The sequence below is a fragment of the Equus przewalskii genome, chromosome 25 (genome assembly GCF_037783145.1).
Source record: "Equus przewalskii isolate Varuska chromosome 25, EquPr2, whole genome shotgun sequence".
Taxonomy (NCBI): Eukaryota; Metazoa; Chordata; class Mammalia; order Perissodactyla; family Equidae; genus Equus; species Equus przewalskii.
The window spans coordinates 43,892,798-43,913,475 of NC_091855.1; the positions used below are offsets into that span (position 1 = coordinate 43,892,798).

Genomic DNA, 20,678 nt, shown 5'->3' on the forward strand with positions numbered 1-20,678 from the left:
CAAAGCAGAAGATTCTCATCAGAGAGAACAGTATAATGTTTGCACGGATACTGCAGGTCATTTTGGACTACTAGAATGAGGGAGTGACCAGTAGATTCCTTAATTGATTTTTTCATTCACTCAGTCCTTGACTGAGCACCTGTTCATTGTCAGGCTGGGTACTAAGTGTAGAGTAGAGCAAAACACATCTGAATGGAGGCTACTTAGTCATTTCTGTCAGGAGGTAGTCACCAGAATCGCAAGAAGACTGCTGTTATTTATTGAGGGCAGTGTAGTGGTATAGCACAATACAGAGCTGTCCTGCTAGGGTCAGATTCTGCCACCTCCACTTGGTCCCCTGTGGCTTGGGCAACTGGATGCCTCAGGTACTGGATGCTCAGGTATCTGTCAGTTGTGGTGGTGGCAGTGCCTGCTCAGGGCTGCTCTGAGGATTAGATGGGCTTCAGAACAGAGCCTGCACACACGCTTGCTGAGGACTCACTGGGACATGCCAAGGAACGTGTACACTACTTTGAGCCTCTTCTCCCCTCATCTCTTCTTTTTCCCAGCTGAGTGCATATCCTTTAGCTCCTGTTAAATGTTCCTTCCTCATAGAACTTTGTCCTGGATCCCCCAACCAGCTCCACTTCTGCCTCCCTTGGTGTCCTGGCCCTCTTTGTCATACAAGTCCTCGCGCTTGGGAGGACTGTTCTCCCTTTGTTTTCCTCACTGGAGTGCCTGTAACTATCAGGACGGTGAGGTCTGGCTTACTCATGTCCTTTCACAGACAGCATGTGGTTAATGCTCACTAAATGTATTGAATGAACAGATGAAAATTAAAGATCACTTAGTAAGCATGCTACTATTTTAAGTCTCTTTTTCTGAATTTGGTTATATGGTCAATGGTTTAATATTTCAAGTGTTCTGACCACATAATGGTTTTCACTTTACTCTGAAGGTAGCTGGGTGTTCAAGGTGATTGCTGCCCACAGAGGAACTAGAAGTGCTTACTGCACTTGCGTTTTCTGGAATGAAAGTTATAGTTCGTTCCCAGTAGCTCCTCAGTAGGGGCTTTAAAGCTGATGTTAAGCAGCAGATGTGCAGGATTCTCACAGGGAGTACTTGAGCATTAAAGATGGTGTGTCATCATGCACATTTCATTAATTTCAGCATTCTTACCCAGCACAATAAATTGTCAGAGCCATCCTCCAGTAAAATCCACAAACCAGTCAGCCTGTAGGAAACAGGTTGGAGATCTAGAAGTGCCCCTCCAGGTGTTTGCAACATTTTTTAAGAGATCCTTACAAAATCTTTGTGATTTAAAAGGCAGCTTCCTCTGCCGTGGAGTCTCTCTCCAGCGCTCTTGCTTCTGAGGTTGGTAGCTTTCAGAAAGACTGCAATGCAGCGGTTACCAAAGTCTCTGTTAACATGGAAACAACTGGTGGTGAAATCTTTTGCTCCCCTTCACAGCCGCCGACTGTGGCCTGCAATCTGAAGGAGGAGATATTGAAGGTAATACTCCCCTGGACTTAGCTGTTTAGTGATAGGAACGGAAGCGATTTTTGTGAAAGCTGTGGCTAGCACAGGCATGTCCTGCAGCAGCTCTCTTAAGTTACTGATGCAGTGGGCTTCCTGGGAATGTGAGATTGAAGATGCCTTTGCAGTTTATGCACGGTAATTTTGTTTTCTTCTCTGTGTTCAGATGATGGATTATGAGAAGGTAAGGGACTTTAAAAATCATGCTTAATATGTATTAAATGTTTAAGAATATCCCTAGTGAAGATGAAGCATTATGATTGACTAGCTCTTTTCTGAACCTAAGAAATAAAAGTTTAATTTCTTGTTAAGGACAGTTTGGACATTTGAACAGTTATCTTATTTAGTGTTGACAAATGCCTTCTAAATAAATTATTGATTAAAGAGATCTGCTTTTTCTTTGGCTTGCTAAACATAGATTCCAGAGATGTAGATATGGACGTAATATATTTGTTTCTTTAACTTAAGCAATGACAGTTTTATTAATCTGGCATGGAACATTTTGTTTTACATAAATCTCCACCACATGGTGGTGGGTGATGAAATCTGATTTCCTTAGTTCTTATTTGCCTTCAGATGAGCGTTCTCGGATGTGTGGAGTGCTGTGCCGATCCTGGGGTGAGTTGGGTACTACCTCCAGCTGCTCCTCTTTGTTGATCAAAGAGGGAGGCTGAGAGTCAGAACTCAGATTTATTTTGCTATGAATTGGTGGCCTCAAACGGTATTAAATGCATTATGGGTGGTAATTTATATGTCCAACGCCGAGAAATATAATGTCAGGGTTACCGTGGCAACTGCATGCTTTCTGAAAAGCTTATGAATGGGTTCTGAACCTTGTGGCGTTTTAAGGGAGATGTTCCAGCTGAGAGCCTGCATTCATGATTAGTGTAAATAAATTCAGCTTTCCGTGTGCAGTACATCCTTTCTCTTCATTTACCAGAGTTGTCCATTCAGCTCAGTTCTTTCTCTTGTGACATCTGCCTTGGTCTCTTGGTTCCTTGCAACAGACTATGGTTGAGAGAGAGTTTTGTACTTCAAGTTGGGGAACTAGCCTGTGTGTGTGCAATATCCCAATACCTCAGTCTGTGGGTGGTGTAGACTGGGCTGGCACGTCCATGCCTCCTGAGGGCTGGCAGTCCTCGACATCCCCAAAGCATAGTTTCAGCCCTTTGTGCTGGTGTGGTTTTGGCAGAGCTTTCTATCCATCTGAAGAGCTTCTTTCCAGTAACATACCTCAGAGCTCTCTAAGAGAGCTTGACTTCAGGGAGGCAGCTCTGCCCATTTCTGTTTCCAGGATATCATGATGGTTGGTTTTGGAGAGGGAGGCCCAAGTTAGAAAGACCCACGTTCAAAATGCCACACTTGTGGAAATAATAAACAAAGGCGTTATCTTCATTACCAAAGGATTGTTTGCTGTTTGTTAGAAATGTATGTAGCATAGTTTCTTTGAAAACCAGTTGCCCTTGTGCATTTAAACTATATCAATATCTTGATTCCATAGGTCTGAAATATCTGCTTGTTAATATTTTGTAAAAGGCATCTAGACAGCCTGGCTGCCTGGGGAGCCTGTGGTCTGAGCTGCCCTGGGGACGATGATGGCTGCTGAGGCGAGAGCTCCTAAGGGAGGGCCCGGCCAGCTTCCTCGAGAACATTTCACATTTGTGTAGAATTCATTCTCTTTGTTAATAAACATTCTGATCATATAGTGTAGACTTTAAACTTGAAGGTAGAGTTAACTTTTCAGGCTCACAAGAGTGGGCATATCACCGTGACTCACCTACAGGCCTCTGTTAAGAATCTTCATCTAATTTATTCCCTTTATTTTACAGATGATGAAACTGAGGCCCAAAGAAGTTATGCCACTTGGTTAAGGTTCCAAAGCAGATCAGAACGAGATCTAGGATCAGCAACCTGGCTCCTGGCTCTCTATTCTCCTAAGGATCGCTTTCCTGACAGAAGAGGTTTGCTCTCAGTTAATTGTTTTTGCTTTCCTTTTATCAAATAGAAGCCTATCATGGGCTGGCCCAGTGGCATAGTCATTAAGTTCTAGAGCTCTGCTTTGGCAGCCTGGGGTTCGCAGGTTTGGATCCTGGGCGCAGACCTAGCACTGCTCATCAAGCCACGCTGTGGTGGCATCCCACATAAAGTAGAGGAAGATTGGCACAGATGTTAGCTCAGGACCAATCTTCTTCACACACACAAAGAGAGAAGTCTATCATAATAATGGGCATAGAGCTTTCTAACTCGTATTTTAAAAAATTCCTACGTTTTCTTTCTTCTTTCTTCCATCATTTATTGAACTTCTACTCAGTGTGCTGGAGACTTCCACAGAGGAGGGGAAGGCATGCCCTCTGCCCCTCGGGCCACGCACATGCTGCAATGAGAGATCGGTGCCCTGGGCACCAGAGCACACAGCCTGAGTGTCGAGATAAATTCTGGCTCGACAGCTACACTTCTACCTGTTTGTGGTATTTTTCAGAGGAGCTAAGTGCCCCGTGGACACCGGGGGTGAACCTGAATCATCGCCTATTAAATCAAGGTCACAATACTGTATTTACTAAGGCAAAACAACATAATGCTGTTAGGTGCAACCTACAGGTTACAACTTACTTATTACAAGTAGTAAGAGGTTCGGCTTACAAGGCTTGAAATACAATATTTTTAGCCAGATGCCAGTTAACCTAGATTTTTAATTTGCCACTCTTCAAGAATATTGAGATTTTATTGTCGAACTTACTCAGGGTAACAGATTGTATTTTCCTAAATGGCCTCAATGGTATCTCCCATCCTGTGTATCCTTCTCACAATGGGACTTTGACCAGGAGGTAGGAATCTCTGTTCCTTCCCTGTGAACCTCGGCCAGATCTGTGACCTGCTTCATCCGGTAGTATGGCAGAAGTGATGCTTGTGACTTCCAAGCTAGGTCTTAAAAAGGGTACAGTTTTTGCCTGGCTTCTCTCTTTTGGATACTTGCTCTGGGCCAAGACATCTACTTTGCTGTGAAGAAGCCCAACTAGCTCATGCAGGAAGACCACATGGCAAGGCCCTCAAGGAGCCATTCTGAGCAGCCGCCTGGCATGTGAGTAAATGGCTTGTCAAATGATTCTGGCTTTGCACTTTTCTCGCCTTCCAACTGAGACCCCAGACACTGTGGAGCAGAGATGTGCTGTCAACACTGTACCCTGTCCAGAGCCCCAACCCACAGAAGCTGTGAACATGACAAGTGGTGGTTTATGTCACTCCATTTTGGGGTAATTTATCATGAAGACTAGAATCCTTAGTGTATTCATTCACCATTATTAGATATGGCATTTTATTACATGTCAGAGATAGAAAGCATAAGAAATTCGTGGGTTTTTTCATAATTAACCTTAAAACATTTTTTTTAATAATAGATTTTTTGAGGTAATTTTCATACCATAGACTCCACCCTGTTATAGAGTACAATTCAGTAATTTTTAGTGTATTCCCAGTTGTGCATCCAGAACATTTTAGTCACCGAAATTGTGATCAGACTCTTATCTAAGTTACTCAATAGACAAATACAAATGAAAGATTAGGATTACTGTACGTTACGTTAAACTGTGGTGCTGTGTGTCTCGGATTTAGTAGGCACATGGGCCATGTTTGTTCAAATACATTAATTCAGATTGAAGAGCGATGATGGTAACCTGACAGGTTGAAGTTGGGTTTGGCTGAGCACTTCTGAAGCACCTGTTACGTGTGTGGGAGTTCATGTTGAATCTTTGATGAGAGGTGGGCTTTAAACTGGGTTTTCATGCAAAGGGAAGTAAGGAAAGGGTTTGAGGGACAGAGACCATGCTACAAGTAGGAAGAACATCTCTAGACAGGTCTCCCTGTTGGATGATAATGGAACACAAGGGTGTTTGGTGAACAGTAGACAAATTCAGGTGCTTGACAAGCCTATGCATTCTCCCCTTGCCATGCATTCCTGCTTACACTCTGCCTGCCCTCCTGCAGCACATGCCGTTTCATTTCTATACACGCACATGCAGAAGTGGACGTCATGGGCAGAAGCAAAGGCATGGCACAAAGAGGAAGGGACTGCTAGCAACCTAGATCGGGGTCAGCACACTTCTTCTGTAAAGGGCTATATAGTAAATGTTTTAGGCTTTGTGGGCCAATCTTGTGTCTCCTCTATTGTAGACAATATGTAAACCAGTGAGCATGACTGTGTTCCACTAAAACTAGTTACAAAATGGTGGGCCGTAGTTTGCCAGCCCTTGGCCTGGATGAGGACATCTGTGCCAGCTGCCTGGTCTTTGGTCCTGACACAGATGCGGCTTGTGCTGCCTGTGTCCTGCTCAGGTTATGAGGCAGTTAGGACATTCTTATAGTATTGAGCCCCTGCCCACTCCCCTACACTGGGAGCTCCATGAGGGCAAGAGGCACATTTCTCGTTCGTTGGAGCTCCAACTCAGTACGTAACAGGAGCCTAGTAAATGTCTGAATAACTTGGAGCCCCTGAAAAGTGATAGGGCCATTGCCGATTTGGGGATGGTGGGCAAAGGTGACAGAAGGAATAAGGCCAGTAGGCAGGTCTAGTAGCATCTGGTTCCTGTTGCTCAGTAGACATGATAAAGTATGGGGAAATCTTGAAGTGTGAGCACGAGATGGAGATGACAGTCTTTTGGCCCTATATAAAGTTTCCCTTTGGCTCTGTATAAAGAGCCCAGGACAAATGTGGTGTTAATACTTAGGTTAGAGAGAATTAAATTACCTCTCTCAAAGGAGAACTGCATCAAGAGTCTTGGAAGTAACCTTTCAGGTTGCAAAAGATTTCTGCTTTTAGATCTTGGGGGACACTGATTTTTCTTGATATGAGAAATCATGTAACCTAGGTGCTCTGCCTAAGAGTCTAACTTAATCAGGCCTGTAAAGCAAGTGCCGTAGCAAACTGCATGGTGTTGAGTTCCCTAGGTAGTTTAGATGAGATGAAACCCCAAAGGGAAAAAACAACACCTTCTTTGCCTGTTCCCTACTGTTCAAGTCCAGATGAAGGAGCGTTCACTAATTTATGGTAAGTGAATCAGGTATTGGTATTAGAAGCATGTGATAAACTAAAATTGAGTTCAACAGTATAATCTCATTAAAATTGTTCTTTGGGTTAGAAGAATAAAGATTACTTTAATTGAAGGAGGACAGTATCTTGACTTGTCAAAAAAATAATATTCAATTAAAAATGACCAATTTTCATGCTTAGATAAGTCCTGTATATGTTACAAAATGGCATTTCACAGACAAATTCATTAATTAGGATTATTTTGCAGGGGTCTTCAGACCCTCAGGTTGGAGTAAGCATGCTTCCCTGGCAGCTTGTGCTCAGCCATAAGACATCTACATCATGAGGTGACTTCTGTTTTCTGAGCGACTCTCTATTGCATTGAAACTGTCCCTGAATGCAGCAGATGGAGTTGGAACATTTTACAAAGAAGGGGTTAGGATGGGGTTTGCCACACCATGAGGAGATACCTCTTCGATATTCTAGACTGTTGAAGACATAGATTGTGAAATGTTAAAACCTCGGGAAATAATCTTGCTCAGTTCCCTGTACCCAGCCCTCTGATTCACTGAAACGCAACCCCAGGGCGTGGAGGGGAGTGTCAGAGCCTAGGGCCAGGGACTCCTCTGCAGCTCTCCTGGGTGCACCTGGCCTGCCTTGTCTTTCTTATTGGCATGGGGCTGTCTGCTGCCCTTTGCTGGGATGACCACCTTCCTCTGACCTCAGCCAAGGGTCTTGTTGCCCAGAGTCAGGGAGTCTTTCTTTAACTCACAACCCACTGTCTCTAGAACATTGTTTCCCTTTTTATTCTGCCTAGGATTTTGAAAGTGTCTAGTAGTACTAGACAGTGTTATCATTCATCCTTATGAGCTGTATGGTTTATTATAGCTTGTAGCTACAAATCTTGTAAAACAAATTCATTTCCTACGTCCAGATTTGCTCATCTAAAAATTCTATTTATAATATTAGTTTAGAACAAGGCTTCTATTATGAGTCGTTGAGAAACAGCTCCTGTATCCCCTTTGGTAAAGATATTTTGAAATGTAATTTAATGCCTGGAAGTGAATTACTATGGAGGTTTAGTTTGTTGCTTAGAAAAGAAGTGTGAGGAGAAAAGTATCTTTTTTTTTTTTTTTTTGAGGAAGATTAGCCCTGAGCTAACATCTGCTGCCAATCTTCCTCTTTTTGCTGAGGAACATTGGCCCTGAGCTAACATTCGTGCCCATTTTCCTCTATTTTATATGTGGGACGCCTGCCACAGCATGGCTTGGTGAGTGATGCGTAGGTCCATGCCCATGATCCGAACCGGGAAACCCCAGGCTGCTGAAGTGGAACCTGCAGACTTAACTGCTGAGCCACCAGGCTGGCCCTAAAAAGTATCTTTTTAACAAATACATTTTCTAATCTCTGGCCAGCAACCCAGTCATTTAATTAATATTTATCAAGCACTAATATTTATCAATGTAATATATTATAGTTATTTTATATGTATATCCTTGTGCTTGATGTATGTATGCCTGTATATATATACACTAATTAATATCAAGCAGGAGTATAGCAAAAAGTTTGGCACCCTAGGATTATAATGGGATTTTTTTCCTATATAACCTATAAAATGAGATATTGATGTTCAATACTGAGCCACTTTTTAAACACTTGATTTTTCTTGTTGTATTTACCTATGTTTATAATTTTGAAATCGGAGAATTCTAGAAATAGTTAATTTCTACTGATCCTTTAGATCATGACTTAAACATCCTCTTCTCAGGGAGACCTTCTCTGTACCAACATACATGTTGTCACTGATGTGTTCGTCATGTGCTTCCCTTCTGTAGTTTTCATATCACACACATGTGCGTGCGCACACACACACACACACACACACACACAGTTACTTGTGCTGTGTCCCCTTCCCCATAGGCAGTCAGCTCTGTAAGGCAGGGCCTGTCTTTTTTGTTCCTTTCTCCTTACAGGTGCCTGCCTCTCCCTAGGCACTTGAATACATGTTGAATGAATAAATGAGCACTGGGTACTAGAGTTTTCCTCTAAGTTGGTTGTGACAATCTATGTCAACCCCCTCCTTTACAAGACTGTCAGAAGTTTTCAAGTGTTTTATGATTCAACAAGAAATCTTTTTTCCTTTACTAACTTAGTATTTTTTTTAATTATTGGATACTTCTGTTTTCTCCCTCCTCCAAGAAATAGGAAACAGCTAAGAATAGATGACTTTGTGTCCCCTAAATGGATCCTTCCTTCTTTTCCCCTTCTCTCAAGTTCTTTTTCATGTAAGTGATCAAATATATTGTGAGGGGTAGCAAATTTAGATCGGTCTTTCTAATTCACATATAGAGATTTTTGAGGACAATGAGGTAGTTTTGAGAAACCAGTAAAACCTGCCCTGGTGCTTTTGATATTTTAGTTTATAGGAAATTCTCTTTCATTTTCCTCATGACAGATGCAAGACTAGGGGAAGCGTGCTGTCATTTGAAAATGAAAATATTTATTGGGCACTTGTGAGAGTGGAAAGAGATGGACCCTGGGATCAGACAAGCCTAGCTTTGGTCCCAACTGCCCTGAACCATCTCGGACTGAGCCAGGTGTTGTGTGCAAGGTGTGGTGTTGGGCACTACGGGGCCCACAGTGCGGGAAGGTGCTTGTTCCCTGCCCTTCTCCTGGGCTCTCCTGGCTTGCTGAGTCTGTCCTGGAATTGTCTAGCAGCACTACTCTAACCTGCAAATAAAGATTTATTTTCGTGTTATTCCAGTAGAAAATTTTATTAATGTGACCATTTTATTCATATACAACGCGCTAACAGTAGATTTTTTTTTTTTTGAGGAAGATTAGCCCTCAGCTAACATCTGCTGCCAATCCTCCTCTTTTTCCTGAGGAAGACTGGCCCTGAGCTAACATCCATGCCCATCTTCCTCTACTTTATATTTGGGACATCTACCACAGCATGGCTTGCCAAGAGCTGCCATGTCTTCACCCGGGATCCGAACTGGTGAACCCCGGGCCGCCAAAGTGGAAAGTGCGAACTTAACTGCTGCACCACCCAGCCGGCCCCATAGAATATTTTATGTTCAAAATATTGATTAATTTTGGGGGAAACCTAAGAGGTTTGATGTTGCATAACAAATCTCTATTTAAATTCACTGAGTAAACTGCAGTGAGTCATAACTATATTAAGCAAAAGCCAACATTGCAGAATAGAATTTATTTGAAAGGCCGATTAAATGAAAATTTCAGGGTGACCTGGAAAGGTTTCACACTCTCGTGTGACTCTAAGTTAAAATAATATGATCAGTTGGACGCCGTTTAGGAAACTCTGTACTGGTGGGTGTAGCAATCTTATCAACGGGGGGTCACATTTGACTAGAAAGTAGATTTATTCTAGAGGTTTATGTAGCCTGAAGAATATTAGATTCAAAGAGATCCTAGAAATACCACACTAGGTATCTTAAATTTTCAACATGACTCTACCTATCTGTAAAAATATGTCTGACATTTTATATTTTATGACTGAAGTAGGTATACAGTGGTAGTGGATCTTTGATCATGATTTCAGGTGAGTAAGCCTTCAGAGAAACCTTATCACAGTGCCAAAAACAAAACCAGACTCACCATTACATTATAATTCCAGAACATGGCTTCTTTCACCCAAGAATAATTTTAACTATTACTCAGTAGCTTAGGGTAGTCATTTCACTCTTAACTAGCTCTTTTCCTTCTTGTTCAAATCCATTTGGATAATGTTTTTTCAAAAGTAAGCTAAATATTTCTAATCTGTTCTCATATTAAAGTAGCTAGAAACTAAGCAAATAATTATTTAAATGTTATGAGAAAATTTATTTTAGCCTAGCCAAGATCTCAGTATGTTCCCTGAAGTCAGAGATGGCCTAACGTGGTTCCTCTAAAGGTTCTGCCTTTGGTATTTCTGGTTGGGAGTGTCGTATATTAGTCCTAAGGGAATAAACAAACCCTGGGGCTGCCAATACTGAAATTCAAAACAAGGGAAAAGTGCTTGGTTTGAAAAAGGAGTGAATGCCTCTGTCAGGCACTATTGATGTTTTGGGGAATTTTGAGGAATGTATTTTGCTTCTTGCTGAGGAATTAAATGATTGCCCAGGATTTGAATTTACAGGTGTCAGAGCCGTTGAGAGTACTTTTGGCCAAGTCGCCATGGAAGGAGCACTGATCCTTGACAGCTGGGTTTCAGTGCTGGTGACTCTGACTTTGAGCAAATTGCTACATCTTAGTTTCTCAACCGTCCTAGGAGGGATTTGGACCATTGGATAACCTTTTAAAGATGATTTGAGTGCAAATGGAAAATCCAGTTTTACAGTATAAATCTTTATTGATTCTTATGACATCATAAGTCAGTGAGCATGCCTTTGTGGATGCAGTCACTATCTGACAATGACAGTTGTTAAGAACATAGACTCAAGAGGCCAAGCACTCTGCCACTTGCTAGTGTGTAATGTTGAGAAGTTGCTGAATCTTTGTGTTCCAGTTTCCTCATTTCTATAATGGAAAGAAAGAAAGGAGTAAGATATTTGTAGAATTGTCAGGAATAAATGAGTAACTACAGGAATAAGTTAATAATAACTAATAATAACTATGACTAGTACGTATGATTATCATGTGGTAGGTACTTTCTACGTGCTGAGGATACAAACCTGAAGGAGACGCATTTCTGTCTTCAGAAAGCTCACAGTCAGGTGGGAGAGCGAAGGAAGCAAGGCCAGTACAGGCTTTTAGGTGTAATGATGGGTGTCCGTATGGTATAGACCGGGGTTTGAGGAAAGCGAAGGTTTGCAGAAAGATGCATGGAAGTGTTTAATTCCACAGAAAGCAAGTGCCTGCTGAGCCAACAGATGAATTTCGCATGATCTCTGCGCTAAAGTTTAGTGAAAAATTGTGAGTTTAGTGTAAATTTGAATGGAGTCTTGAGGATGACGTGTTTGACAGGACAGTGGAGGGAGTAGGAGAGGAGTGAAACACAGAAGGAGAAAGGGGACAAGTGGAGCAGAGTTCGCAAGCCCGTCCTTGTAATGAGGGAGATGGGGTCTCGGCAGGGGAGGGACTGCTGAGCCATGCTGGGTTGGGTAGACTCACACCCAAGGCCAGGTTAGAAGGACAGACGGATGTGGGTGCTTCATGAATGTGAATGCAATCTGATTGTTGTTTCACGAGTTCTAGACTACAGGCGTACCTTGTTTTATTGCGCCCCACAGATTTTGCGTTTTCTCCACCAGCAAAATGATTATGGCTTGCTGAAGGCTCAGATAATGGTTAGCATTTTTTTTTAGCAATAAAGCATTTTTGATTAAGGTATGTACATTGTTTTTTTAGACACACTGCTATGGCATACTTAATAGACTATAGTGTAAACATAACTTTTATATGCACTGGGAAACCAAAAAATTCATGTGACTTGTTTTATTGCTATAGTGGCTTTATTGTGGTGGTCTGGAACCACACAATTTCTCTGAGGTATACCTGTATTTCTTCATAATAATTATGGCTTAGGGGGCCAGCCCCGTGGCCAAGTGGTTAAGTTCGCGTGCTCCACTTTGGTGGCCCGGGGTTTTGCCGGTTTGAATCCTGGGTGTGGACATGGCACCGCTCATTAAGCCATGCTGAGGCAGCATCTCACATGCTGTAACTGGAAGGACCCACAACTAAAAATACATAACTATGTACCAGGGGGCTTTGGGAGGAAAAAGGAAAAAATAAAATCTTAAAAAAAAATTCTAGCTTAATTTCATAGTCTTTGTTTTTTTAACTAAATACCATAAAGGTGGTTTTTTTTTTTTTTTTTTTTTTGGTGAGGAAGATTGGCCCTGAGCTAACATCTGTGCCAGTCTTCCTCTGTTTTGTATGTGGGTCACTGCCACAGCACGGCTTGACGAGTGGAGTAGATCCGTGCCTGGGATCTGAACCCGCGAACCCAGGCTGGTGAAGTGGGGTATGCCAAACTTAACTACTTCGTCACTGGGCCAGCCCCAGTACCATAAAATTTTTAATGAAGGAAAAAAAAGCTTTTTTTGATCATTACATTTGAAAACATTTATCTGCACCTGTGCCTTGAAAAATGAAATAAACAATGTATAGAATATGTAGAAATTGGCTTATGTATAGAAGCTCTTTTATTCTCATGTAGATGAGATGGTCCTTTTGCTTGGCTGATGCTTTCCTCCCACATTTATTAGAGAGGAATGGGAGTTGGGAATACTTAGGAAATGAGCTGGCTAATTTCAGAAGGATGTTACCATCCTGCAAAATCAGGATAGGATGTTCATTGGTTGATTTGCTTTTAATTGAACTAACGTGTTTGGAGACTGGGCATCTGCTTTCACCCGTCAATAAATTGACTTGATAGCAGTTACGTAGATGGTTGGTTTTGGTGTACCTCATAATGTAAATGTATCACCCAGATATTATGTAATTACAGTACTATTTTACAGTCACAAATCCTTTGTGTGTGTATATTTATTTAGTAATTATAAGAAAGTTTTTATATGCTTATAGGACTTTCCTGTCTACAAAGTGGGTTTGTGTAGGAACACGTACATATAAGACTGTTAGTTGCAAATAGAAGTATTAGAGCATAATGTTTCACATTGAAGCATTTTCTGGTTTCTAAGATATCTCTGAGAAATAAAACACTTAGTTTGCCAGTTCTGATAAACTCTTGTAGTTATAACGTGTTAGTGTGATTCTGCTTAGTAAGAAAGTTATTCCTGGAGTCTTCTATTTCCACACGATGTGATAACAGGGGTCAGATTTATACTCCACCAGGACGAGGGTGAGGTGAGTGAGGCACTTGCTTCTGGTGCAGAATTTAAGGGGACATCAGAAAGCTCAGTAATTGAGATTACTCAACTGAGTAATTGAGAGTAACATTTTAATGCAATACTTAAAAAAAATCAAATGTGATGCAAAAAAATCCATGATATAAAGAGTCAGGTTTTTTTTTTTGAGGAAGATTAGCCCTCAGCTAACTACTGCCAATCCTCCTCTTTTTGCTGAGGAAGACTGGCCCTGAGCTAACATCCGTGCCCATCTTCCTCCACTTTATATGTGGGACGCCTACCACAGCATGGCATGCCAAGGAGTGCCACATCCGCACCCGGGATCCGAACTGGCAAACCCCGGGCCACTGAAGCGGAACATGCAAACTTAACTACTGCGCCACTGGGCTGGCCCCCGAAAAAGTCAAATTTTAACAAAAGACAAGATCAGATTTTTTCTTTTACCTCAGCTCCAATATGACTTGGCTCAGTACTTTTAATGATACTATCTTTATTTAAAATTTTAATATTTTGTTTCTCATGGATGTTTTGCATTACTTTTGATTTTATCTCTATTACTGAGTTTTTGGCACTCCCTTAAAAGTTGTACCTGAGGCAGGTGCCTCACTCACCTCATCCTAGTTCCAAACCTGACTCCCATCTTAAACAACTTGAAAACCAGACAAAATATGTGAAACAATGGTTTTCAGATGTTGGTCAGCATATATATGTATCTGCACAACTCTACATCTATTAAAGAGATTGAATTTTTAGTTAAAATTCTTACCTCAAAGAAAACTCCAGACCCCAAATGGCTTCACTGATAAATTGTATGAAACGCTTAAGGAAGAAAGAATACTAATCTGACAAAACTTTTTCAGAAAATAGAAGAGGAATACTTCCTCTCTCATTCTTTGAGGCCAACACTACCCTGAAAGCAAAACCAGACAAAGACATCATGATAAAGGAAAACTGCCAAGCAATATTTGTCATACACACAAAAATCCTCCTTAAATTTTAGCAAATAGAATCCACATAGTGACATATAAAAAGGATATTACATAATGATCACGTGAGGTTTATCTCAGGAATGAAGGGTTGTTTTAACATTGGAAAATCAATCAGTGTAATTCACCATAGTAATAGACCAAAAAAGAAAAACGAGAATGAGGCATAGGGATGGAAATATGGAAAACATAAAGCGAAGGAGGAAACATAGAGGAAATAGGAGGTTCGACATATGTATAATTGGGGTCTGAGAAGGAGAGGAGAAAGAGGATGATGCAGAAGCAATATTTGAAAAGATCATGGCTGAAAAATTTCCAGAAACTGTGGAAGAAGCCAAACCACAGATTCAAAATGTTCAACAAATGACTGGCAGGATAAGTAAAAAGAAATCCATACCCAAGCACATGATAGTGAAACCCGTGACTGTCTACAAAGGAGCAACAATCAACTTCTTAACACCAGCAGTGAGAGCCAAAAAGGCTTGGAGTAATAGTTTCAGTATACTAAAAGAAAGAATTCTGTATCTAATAAAAATGAATGAATATTATATAAAACATTTATGACAAAAATATATGCACACATATCCAGACACAACTATGCTATGCATTGGAAAAATGATAAATGGAGTTAGTATTTTAGAGTCCTTGCTGTGCAAGAGAAGGGTAAAGATATTAGCTAACATTGGACTTTGATAGGAACCTGCACATGTTTCCTGTGCTTTTCTCTGCGCATGTAATATACTCCATGGTAAAAGCGACTTTAAAATAAAAATAATTTGAAGGTATCTAGACTTTGTAATTTGTGTCAAACTCAAAAAACATAGAAAATCCAAACACGTGTTTATGTAGAGTGGTTAAAAGTGTTTTATCTTAAACTTCTTACTTGATCATTCTTAAGAAATTTACATTTTTGAAATTCTATTTTTAAGTTTTTAAGATTTTCCACATGAGTTGATCAAGTGTTGTTCTTACTTCCTAGGTAAGAGGCTCCACTGCGTTATTTGAAGAAGGGTAGAGTTGACACTGCTTCACTTCTTTCTTTATTGAAGTCTCTTCCTCCCTGATCAAGCTTAGATATATCTTCTTACGGCGTATGACACACAGGTATGTTACTGGAAAATTTTAATTTGTATAGATTTCCTTCTTCAGTTGTTACTTGTTCACTTCACATAAAAATTAAGTAAATTTTTAAAAATCCTGAACTTACTCATTTTTGGGTTTAGCAATTTCATTCTGTAACATGTATTTTGACATCTTCTGCATATCTGGCATTGTATTTTGGTGTGTCTGACCTTATTTTTATTTTTCATTTTCTTTAAACCAACATTAAACTTTGAGAATAATAGACATTACACCTGATGGCCCAGTGATGATTAGTGAGTTTGAAAACCAAGGGTAGGGCCAGCCCTGTGGCCGAGTGGTTGTTTGCACACTCTGCTGTGGCGGCCCAGGGTTTCGCCGGTTCAGATCTTGAGTGTGGACATGGCACCGCTCATTAGGCCACATTGAGGTGGCGTCCCACATGCCACACCTGGAAGGACCCACAACTGAAAATATACAACCATGTGCTGGGGGGATTTGGGGAGGAAAAAAAGAAGATTGGCAACAGTTGTTAGCTCAGGTGCCAATTAAAAAAAAAATAAAAATAAAAAAGATAACCAAGGGTAGTGGCATGCATCCCTGCCTCATAGACCTACCCTCTGAAAGCTCTGAGGCCCGTACTTCCCTAGAAGGATGCCCACTGCAGTAAAGGTGCCAGTGACTGAAGGTGGAGGGCTGCCTCAGCTGAGTATTGCATCGTTTGATACATGAACTGTTGGCTCCTTAACCATCTTTCTGTAGGAGTTTGAAAGGAAACTAAATACCCTGTGTTTTAATTTCTAGTTTGTGATTGAGTGGCATTTTGTACATGAAATTAAGAACTCTTTAATATATTGAAATATTAAAATGAATATAAAAAGGTTTTGAAATGTTTGCATCCAAAGTGAGATTTAATACGTAGCTATTTTTGATAAATTCATAAGTATCAAGAAAACTACTATTTAAAATTTCATTCATAATCACAGTACCATTCAATTTTCCCCAACAGTCTATTTTTTTAGTTTGTTTGAAGCAGGATCCAAACAATTGCAGTTAGCTGATATGTCTCGTAAGTCTCTTTTAATCAATTGATTGCTCCTCCCTATCCTGTTTTTCCTTGCGTTTTCTTTGTTGGAAAATCCAGGCAGATTGTTCTGTAGTCAGAGGCTTCTCTGTTTTGACTTTTGCCATTTCCACTGAAGATGCTCTTCTGTCCCCTGTGTTTCCTGTGACATGGTGGGTGGATGTAGAGCTCCAGTCGTGTTCGGTTCAGCCTTTGGACACAAGCCCTCCGGAGGCAGTGGTGTGCACCCTCACCAGGAGGCACACGTCTGCTCAGGGCCTCGGGACCGGTGGGCTCATTGCCTGGACTCACAGTCATTGGAGGTTGCAGAATGATCATGTTATCAATTTTATCCTTTACTCTTCCTTGATTAACTGAAATACTTCTGTAGAGAGAAATTTCCTCTCATTGACTGTTTGGTTACCCTAAGGGATGGTTAAAATAGGAAAGACAGGATAAATGCCTGATTCTTTATCAGCTCTCCAGATAATGAGATGGTTCCATAGCCACTCCAAAAGTGACCAGTGATTGTTTTAAGTATCATCATAAACTCATTAATTTATGTGCATGTGATATATTTTAGTCCATTGCAGTTATTGTTCTTATGATGCTAAAATTGTACCATTTTTGGCCAGTGAAGCCTCTTTGAGTTGTCTCCTTTGTCCTGTATCATGACCCGTAGTCTTCCTTTCCTTGCTTTCTGGTATGGTAAGATGTTTCAGGTTCATTTTGTATTTTTCCACCCCAGACCTGGAATTGGCTATTTCTCTAAGCAGTTCTGGTTCCCTTTTGTAGGAAATGATACTTTGAGACCAGAGTCTGAGGGATTCTCCTGCTACAGGGCTGGTTATTGTTTCTAGGCCTGTTTGGTAGACAGCCAGGAAAATACTTTTTAAGTGAAAATACATCGTGAGTTCATATTGATGTTTTAATTTCAAATTTAGGATTATGTTGTTTTTACTTCTTTGATTTTATGTTGATATCTCCTATTTCCTTTTTTTTTGAGGAAGATTAGCCCTGAGCTAACATCTGCTGCCAATCCTCCTCTTTTTGCTGAGGAAGACTGGCCCTGAGCTAACATCCGTGCCCATCTTCCTCTACTTTATGTGTGGGACACCTACCACAGCATGGCTTGCCAAGTGGTGCCATGTCCGCACCCGGGATCCGAACCGGCGCACCCCAGGCCACCGAAGCGGAACGTGCAAACTTAACCTCTGCGCCACCAAGCCGGCCCCAGTATCTCCCTTTTCTTATAGTGAAAATCTTGTTTCCTAACAACATTAGCATCGTTACTTATTTGTTTTAACCTATAAAATATTTGTGATAGTTTTAGAATAACAATACCAGTGTATTACCAACAATATGATTCCTGAAACCAGTTTAAGATTTTATGTGGTTCTTTTTGTCCTTGGAATATATCCCTAGGGATGTTCTGCCAAATTATTGTTTTAAAGTCATTTGAACCAATTCCTCAGTAGGCCATCAGCTTGTTACACAGTTAGATTCATTTATTTTATTTTTATTTTAAGGAATAGCATCTTTTTAAATTTTGTTATAAGCTTATAAAACATTTTCATGGTTCCAAGTCAAAATGAAATATTTCAGAAATCTATCTTTTATTCCTGGTCTTTCCACCCTGTTTCTTCCCTCCTTCATAGGTAACTTTTTTCTAGTTTTTAGTTTATCGTTTTATTTCTAATCTTAGCATCTGTGTGTGTATATATATATATATATACACAATCCTCTTTCTTAGAAAATGGTAGCCTATGATACAGCCTTTTCTTCATCTTGTTTTTTTTAAAAATTAAACAGCATATCATAAGGCTCACACCGTAGCAGTATATGGCTCCTCCTCATTCTTTTTTTTTAAAAGCTGCATAGTATTCCATCATGTTGGATGTATTGTAGAAAAACCTAATTTTAAAAAATATGTTGATTTTAATCAATGTATGTTTCTCCTGCATATAAATATCATCAATTTTACTTTTTATTCACTTGCAGATTTCTCAGTAATTTTGGGACCTTGCAAGCACAGTAGTTGTCTGGGCCTGCTTTTCCTTATGTGTAAAATGAGAGGCTTGGACTAGAAGCTCAAGATGGGTTGTTTTAGCTGGAAGAGACTGCAGATGAGTAAACCGAATTTGAGAGCATCTCACTAGCAACAGAATGTGCACCCTGTAACCAGGGAGGTGGTGGTGATAGAGAGTTAGATTGGAGGTGAGGAAATCATCAGGTCTTGATTAATGATCAGGTGTCGGAATCAGAGAGGTAAGGACTGTTCTGCCTTGGGAAGCTGGCTAGGTGGTGGTGACACTCCCTAAGATAGGCGCGCGTTGTTTTGGGATAGGTAGAAATGTGTCAGATAGGAATGGGAAGCACTGGAGATGACCAATTCCGTCTTGGCTACGTTGAACACAAGGCACCTGTGCAATGTGGCAAACTAAGCGAGGCTGTCTGGGAGCTCAGAAACTGTGGTGCGTGGAGCCCTGAGGCTTGTTGGTGCAGATCTGGTGGCTGAGGCCCTGGGAGGGCATGCAGTTGCCCACCATGAGTGTGTGGAGAACAGAGGATCTAGATCAGCACCTGAGCAGCTCCTGCCTTTAAATCACAGGAGGAAATGGGAGAGTCTGCGAAAGAGACTGGGAAGGAGCACGAGCTGAGAGCCACTGTTTTTGAAATCTCATGCTTTATTCTAAAAGTTGACTTAAATATTGTAATCTACTCCTTAAAATGGCTGTATTTTGTGCTTTTCACTCATATTTTCTAGTAAAGTTGATGCTCCAGGAGGATGAACCTTATCACACACCTGCTGTCTTTGCTGCCATTACACAGCCCAGGAGCGTCCAGCCCAGGCATGGCCTCAGAGCAGCATCCACCGGAAAAGGTGCTGCCTGCTCTTTGCTGCCTGTTGAATGGACTGAGCCCTCAGCTTTTCTCCCTCCATCCTGTCCAGATGGCAGGACTCTGGCCCTGCGCCAGGAGAGGCACACAGCGTCTTTGCACATAGTTGAGGTTGAATGAATCCTTTTAAAACTCCTAAATCGTGAACCGAGGGATACTGGCAGTGCTGGGCCTTGAATAGCTATTGTTTCCCTAAAGGATTTAATACCAAGTTTTATACTGTGGTTTAATGAGGTTCTTCTCCATCGATACGCCTGCATCAGTCTCACTCTCTTTCTCTCTCCTGAGTGGAGCTTTTTTAATATGTGATTATTATCTGCCTATTTGTTTGAATAAGAATCTAGTTTCCTTTTGTCTTTACTTTCCAATGTGTTAGCCACAGGCCCTGACCCTCAGCAGAGCATGTGGCATCAGGTATCATAAGAAGAGTCAGTGTGCTGAAATGTTTGCATAAATATGAATTGCCAGAAAACTTCTTTATCAGCAGGCCACACCTGTCTGTTTCTGGTTTTCTCACTTCTGTCTTTATTGGCATCACTTGGAGATACTTTTGAATTTCCCTGCTGGGCTTGATGTGGAGCCTGTTTCTCCATCTATGTGGTGTTTAGTACTTTCTTGCTGGCAGGAGCCTTTTTTTTGTTTATCTGATGCTTCCTTTTTTTGGTTTTCCCCGGGCTTTCCAGTTCTTGGAACACCCTTTTGTCAGCAGATGTACTTTTGTTTCCAGTTTCTAAGTTCCAAGTAAAATGTAGCTCAACCTAAATCACAGAAGTAGGGAACCTAAAATAAATCACAGAGCAATGGAGGCATAGAGGAAAGTGAAAGAAGCCCAGTCCAGCTCTTTGCCGTGAGAGAGGGGCTTCCTGAGTAGCTCACTAGCAATTAAATTTTATGAAACAATTTTCTCAAATAGAGATTTTTTTCATTTGGGTAAATGTATGGCCTCAAAATATAATAAATTCATGTTTAAACATGCAGCAAACAGTAACTAATGTAATAATAGAATAATAATTCTACTCAAAAGAAACTGCAGAATCAGAGTTCTAGGACTAAGGGCGCCAGGTGCCGGGCGCTTTGGCAGGCCCTGGTCCTTGGCACAGGCCCGGGGCCTAACTCGAAGACTGCTGCTTCCTGGTGGTTTCTGGTTTGGGCTCCTCTTCCCCTCCGCAGAGGGCACTGGCTTGGGTGCCATGTTTAGTCACATACTTTCCCTTCACTGTAGTTGCCTTTGTACTCTTTGCTTAGTGTATCTGTTGTTACTATTCAGCAGAACATTTTTCTTTCTGTGTGTGGAA

The 20,678-nt window shown here is 41.0% G+C and overlaps 1 protein-coding gene across 2 annotated transcripts in view; it reads left to right on the forward strand.

Moving 5' to 3' along the window:
• Window positions 1-20,678, forward strand: part of TRAF3 (TNF receptor associated factor 3) — a 109,711-nt gene that overhangs the window by 36,246 nt on the left and 52,787 nt on the right. For both annotated transcript variants that reach the window (XM_070593337.1, XM_070593338.1), the window contains exons 2-3: window positions 3,345-3,476; window positions 15,319-15,443. The gene's annotated coding sequence lies outside the window, so the exon portion shown is untranslated. The remainder of the gene's footprint in view (window positions 1-3,344; window positions 3,477-15,318; window positions 15,444-20,678) is intronic.